We start from the raw sequence: 6,410 nt of genomic DNA on the forward strand, positions 1-6,410 counted from the left end.
AACACATGAAGGGCTGTAACTAGTGGTGTGCAAGTGGTTCCACCACCTAGGGATCCAGGTGGAGTGGTTGGTGCACTCACTGCCCTTGTGGCACCCACCTGGAAAGATCGCTTACTGCTCAATACTTAGTGAATGTTATTATATGCATCTTCAAGCCAAATAGCAACTTCTAGTAGAAAATGGAGCAGCCCATTCTTGTTCTTTAACTAAATCTCGTTAAAACTATTGTCAATGGGGATTTTGGTCTGAAAACAGCGACAGTTGGGGGGCTGCTAACATTATATTTTACACAGTGGGCGTAAGTTAGGTCCCGACATACTTCTGGCATCAGAATGGCCAGTACTTGGCGCATTAAGGTTAAACTCCATAATAAAACGAGAGTGAGACATGAGGTGGGAGAATGTGTTTAGACATTTTTAAAAGCACGTTCTCCCACCTCATGTTTCTTCTTGCTTTCAGCTGCTCTCTGGTCCAGTGTGCTAACTGAGGGTTCAAATCCACTCACAGCAGCAGACAGGTAGGAGAAGCTGCTTCCACTGGTCATATGCAGCAATTTCCTTACTTCTCTTATACCATACCTCCCAATACTGTAAAATATGGAAGCGGGACCTCTGTTAGGAGCTCACGAAAAGGGGTATTTGGCCTGTGCAAAAGGGGTATGTCTTCTATCGTGAGACTTGTCTTATTTTTTATCACTGTGGGGGCATGCCCAGCGCTCTCTGTCATCCGTGAAAAGCTTCTAGTCACCGCAGAGTTGCTAGTGATAGGGAGCCTCCCAAATGCCCCCCACAGTGAGCCACTGCGGCACGCGACTGGGACAGTCCAGAAAAATACAAGGCTGTCCCACGAAAATCGGGACAGTTGGGAGGTGTGCTGCACTGTCCCAGCCCTGAACCTAGTGGTAAGTGCCATCCTTTACATGACATTATTATAAGGCATTTGGCACTGCAAAAAAACCTAAAGAGCAGCATGTAGGGTGTTGAACACCACAGTATAAGCAATATTATTATCTTTTATTTTAAGGCACCATGGGACATAGGGCCTAATTCAGATCTGTTCGCTCGCTAGCTATTTTTTGCAGCGCTGCAAACAGGTCGCCCCCGCCAGTAGGGGAGTGTATTTTAGCTTTGCAAGTGTGCGAACGCGTGTGCATCCGCCCTGTACAAAAACAGCTTGTGCAGTTTCTGAGTAGCTCTGACCTTACTCAGCCGCTGCGATCACTTCAGCCTATTCGAGCCTGGAATTGACGTCCGACACCCGCACTGCAAACGCTTAGACACGCCTGTGTTTTTCCAAACACTCCCAGAAAACGGTCAGTTGCCACCCAGAAACGCCCTCTTCCTGTCATTCTTCTTGCGATCGGCTGTGCGAATGGATTCTTCTCTAGAACCAGTGCACAGCAACGATCCGCTTTGTACCCGTACGATGTGCCTACGCATTGCGGTGCATACACATGCGCAGTAGTTACCTGATCACTGCGCAGCGAAAAACGCTAGCGAGAGAATAGATCTGAATTAGGCCAATAATGTCTACAGAACCGTACAAGGAATATACAAAGTAAGAGTGTTATTTGAAATATCATAAGTACAATACAATGTAAATTGACTAGTCTTAGGAACAACACGCTAATACAACAGCAGACTATGCAGGACCAGAACTAGGGGAAATGGTAGGCAACTCACTGTATAATGTAGAGCGAGTGGTGGTCACAGAAAGAGCAGGCAGTTCTGCACTTAAAGATCCTGTACATAACAAAAGGGCGAGCATACAGTATCAGAATCACTGAAGGAGACTTTAGGGTATATTTGCTAAATATCGGGCTTGCTGCCAGTCTAAAACTATACTTGCCTACTCTCCCACACTGCCCGCAGCCAACACTTACTGAGCGAAAGTGGATGGCAAATGACATGATTTGCGCTGAATCGCGCCATCGTGGCCCCACCCTCAATTCACACTGACAATAATCGTGGCATTGTGTAGGGGTACCTCATCATGATCCATCCACTTTCCTGTGACACGCCCGCTGTTGAGCCTTCCCAGAGGGGGCAGGCAGGAAGATGGCAAGTATGTTTAAAACTGATGGGTATCAGTGTTGGATTGTAATCTTAAAATCATAATTTACTTTGTTAGCTTAAAACCCCTGCTTATAAACTGGCATTGGGAGACAGAGGGATCTGTGCTTCACCCAAAGGCTGCTTCCACAGCCATTTGTCTGGGTGGGTTGGCTGTAAATCACTGGCTTGTATACTTGTCTAGTTTAAAAAAATATATATTTTCCTTGCATAAAGGTAAATTTGTGTATGAAAGGGTGATGCAATAAAACCTCCTTATTTATTGGCAGCTATTTATATGGCACATGCATATTCCACAGCGCTTTATAGAGATTATTCAGCCATTCACATCAGTCCCTGCCCTAGAGGAGCTTGTAATCTATATTGCCTACCACATGTACACACATACACATTCACGCTAGGGCAGAGGCAGAACTCTGGGAGGCAACGGAGTCATCTGCCGCCGGGATCCTGCTCTGAAGGGGGGCACCTCTCCTCCCATTCTATGACACCATTGAATTAAGTTAATTGATAGCTGCCGCTGTCTTTTCAGTGGCCGACTCCTTACTGGTCCCTGCACCCAGGGCCGTTTCTTGGGGCAGGCGAGTGGTGCAACCGCACTGGGCGCCCGCCGCGGCACTAACTGTGGCTCCCTGCTTCCCCCTCCTATTTCTCCCAGAGTAACCCGCTCGGGGGGCGGAGTTTCACGGAATGACGTGGATGCGTCGTTACGTCACGACGCAACCCCGTCACGACACTAAACTTCCCCCCCCCCCCGAGCAGAGTACAGAGGGGGATCCAAGTTAGGAAGAGGGAAAGGCCGGCGCGAGGAGCGACTGGTGAGGCGGGCCAAAGAGCGGTAATCGCCTCTGTAAGTATAGTCTCTCTCTCAATGTGTAAAATGGGGACACCTGCCATAATGTGTGAAATGGGGACTCTTGCCTGCCGTAGTGTGGGGATTTAATGTATCAAGGACATTGCGGTGTGTGGCATAATATGGTGCAGGGGGCATTACTGTGTGGGGCTTAATATGGTAGAATTTTTTTTTCCTGTGGTGGTCGTGATCTGTTGGAGCAGGGTCAAAAACTGGAGTGTGAGGTAGTCTTTTCAGACAAGGCCACGCCCATTTAGATGAGGCGCGCACAATTTTTTTTTATCTAGGTGTGTGTGGGGGTGGGGGGCACATTTTTTTATGTCATGGGGGGTGCATTTTTAAATCTCGCACTGGGAGCCAAATTGGCTAGAAACAGCCCTGCCTGCATCTTACAAATCACACCCTCTTTATTATACTGAATATACACATTTTACAAGTATCACACCCAGGATTAGAAACCACAACCTATTACACTGGAAGCAGGCACCTTACTGATGAAGCTGTTTGCTCCTGAATAGGAAATATGAATTCTAACTATATGAAGTTACTTCTCTGACAATTACACGTAACTTCATATAGTTAGAATTCTCATGCTTCCTCTACAGGAGCAAATAACTCCATCAGTAAAGTGTCTGCTGTTAGTGTAAGAGGTCATGGGTTCTAATCCTGGGTATGACTGTGAAGAAATGTGTGATTTAAAATAAAAGACAATTAAATGAATAAATACAGTATATAGTTGTTTTTCAGAACACTCCATACACACACACACACACACACACACACACACACACACATTTATCTTAATATAGGAAATAGGGGGCACCAATATGTATCTTGCCTCCGGGCGACTGTGACGAACTTACGCCACTGCGCTAGGGTAAATTTTGTTGGGAGCCAATTAACCTACCAGTATATGTTTGTATTGTGGGAGAAAACCGGATCACCCAGAGGAAACCCACGCAACCACGGGGAAAAATATACAAACTCCACACAGTTAGGGCCATGGTGGGGATCTAACACATTACCTCAGTGCTGTGAGGCAGTAATGCTAACCATTACACCATTACGCCAAGCACTGCGGTACAAAATGTGGAGCCATTGCGGACTGGGAGGCTAAAAATCTCTTCACAAAAGAGTCACAAAACTTTTTTATGCTAAACCGCACAGCACAGAGAAAAGCCACAACTGTATTCACAAGCTGAGTAAAGATCGGCTGGCTGGCTCGCTCAAGTTTTCATTGGCATCCTATAGGCCCAATTTCCAGTTAACGATGCCAACAGTGTGCTGAACTTGGCAGGAATTAATGAGGGAACTGCAGTGTAAGACTATTCACGGTGTAAATTAATGAGGGAACTGCAGTGTAAGACTATTCACGGTGTAAATTAATGAGGGAACTGCAGTTTAAGACTATTCACGGTGTAAGCCTCTGTTCCCAGCCTTTACATTTCTGCCTATACGTACAACGTGGAACCAGTAAATACTTAGCATATTGCACCTCTTTCACTCAACAAAATAAAAAGAAGTTAAAAAAATGTAGGTGATGAAAAGAATACAACTTTGGGGTTAAAATTTGAACTTTTTTTTCTTAACCTTTGGGACAGAAAACAGCTATTCCAAGAGCAAAGTACAATGTCCAAATGATTTATTCAAAACATAAAACTTTCAATAAGTGACATGATTGGCAGTCTGCTCAGGAAACACGGCAAGTCTGGATTTCATTTAAATCTGCAGGTATATGAAATAGAGGCACATACCCAACTGCTGGGATGGAAAACGCACTCGTGTTACATTGCCCTTATCTACAAAAGTTGCAAAGATATATATATAGGGCTGTGGTTAGTGTTGCTTTCTTAGGATTATATATGGGATCTCAACGTACAACGCAGTTGTCTGTCTACAGCAAGTTTTCTTTAACAACATTTTATCATGTGGTCTAGAGAATTGGTTTAAATTATTTTGTTTTCTTCTAGATTTTCCAGTAACATTTGATCATGTGGTCTGGAAAGTTGGTTTAAATTCCTTTACTTTCTTGCAGATTACAGAGTGAACAGATCTTTACTGCTCCAGGGACACTATCTTCATTCTTTTACTAAACATATCCATATTCACAACTCTACTGATCACCAAAACATGTACAGTGTGAAGGATATTAATGACACTGAAATTATGCTGTGCTACTTTGACATGTATTCAAGAACATATAATTGAAATGTTTAATAATAAAACAAACTAATAGTGTAAAATATTAAACTACATATATTGTATAAAGACATCACAGCTTATGCTGTAATTCATAAGGGACATCTAGTACCAGATGATATTGTCACAGTGTAACTCTTTTATGTAATGTCAAATATTTGATATGACAGATTTGAATAACTAAATTAAAATCCTTCTATATAAAGGTTATTAATGATTAAGTGTTTATAAAAAAAAGATGTTTTAATCGTGTTGTTGAAGTCTCAGATACAAATAAATATCATTGCAAAAGCAGGAAAATAAGTATTGTATCTAGACAAATAATTCTTTATGTACGTAAAGTGATTATTGTCACATTTTTATATCAGTTCTGCTTTTAAATCTAGAACATTCAGTATGTTTCACAGAGCAAAAGATAGGAGACAAATGAATTATAGGAATGTAATTTAATTTATAAGAGATACCTGCTTTATTGGATGGCGCATATAGGTAGCCCAGTGATAAATATTAGATGCAGCAGAAGGAAGCAGCTTGTCTCTCTGTCAGAGAGTGTCCTTACCTGCTGCGCTGTCTCCCAGGATGGTACAGCTGGCAGTCCTCTGTCAGGGTCTGAATTGCCTGTAGGAAGCAGTGTGCATGAAACAGCCGGTAGCTTTCTCTACTAGTACTACTGATGTGTTGAAGGGTTACAACCTCTGCAATCCGAGGCTGCCTTTCCAATACCCTTTATACTGTCCTCTGTTTGAATGAGAAGTAGTGATGTCAAACTGAAATGTGATTCCTTGCAGACCCATCCCCCTATCCACAAACCACTGTTCAGACCTCTCTCCTAGTGTTTCTTTCCTCTGCTTCTTTTACAAAGGAATGGAGAAGAAACTTGGATCTATCTATATGTCCCTGCACATTCCAAATATAGGGCATTGTTATAGGTCTTTCCTCTTTATGGCACTGCTAGCATTCAATCCAAAGATCCTCAGATCACCCCCGGCCCTCACCTTCATCTTCTTTACATAATTATGCTAACTGCCTGTTGTAATAAGATATTTATGTGAATTGGGGACATTGCAAATGGCATTAAAGGGAAAGTATACCTTTTTGCAGATAACACAAAAGTATGCAATAGGGTAGACACACCAGGGGATCTGTATGAAATATAGGTTGAGTCTCCCTTATCCAAAATGCTTGGGACCAGAAGTATTTTGAATATCGGATTTTTCCGTATTTTGGAATAATTGCATACTATATAATGAGATATCATGGCGATGGTACCCAAGTCTAAGCACAGA

The 6,410-nt window shown here is 42.9% G+C and overlaps 1 protein-coding gene across 1 annotated transcript in view; it reads right to left on the reverse strand.

Annotated features, from left to right (window-relative positions):
* The window catches only part of KAZALD1 (Kazal type serine peptidase inhibitor domain 1), a 195,859-nt gene extending 189,961 nt beyond the window's left edge, over nt 1–5,898 (reverse strand). The window contains exon 1 of the mRNA XM_063961902.1: nt 5,684–5,898. The gene's annotated coding sequence lies outside the window, so the exon portion shown is untranslated. The remainder of the gene's footprint in view (nt 1–5,683) is intronic.
* Nucleotides 5,899–6,410: the final 512 nt, after the last annotated feature.

This window comes from Pseudophryne corroboree, chromosome 3 (genome assembly GCF_028390025.1).
Source record: "Pseudophryne corroboree isolate aPseCor3 chromosome 3, aPseCor3.hap2, whole genome shotgun sequence".
NCBI classification, from domain to species: Eukaryota; Metazoa; Chordata; class Amphibia; order Anura; family Myobatrachidae; genus Pseudophryne; species Pseudophryne corroboree.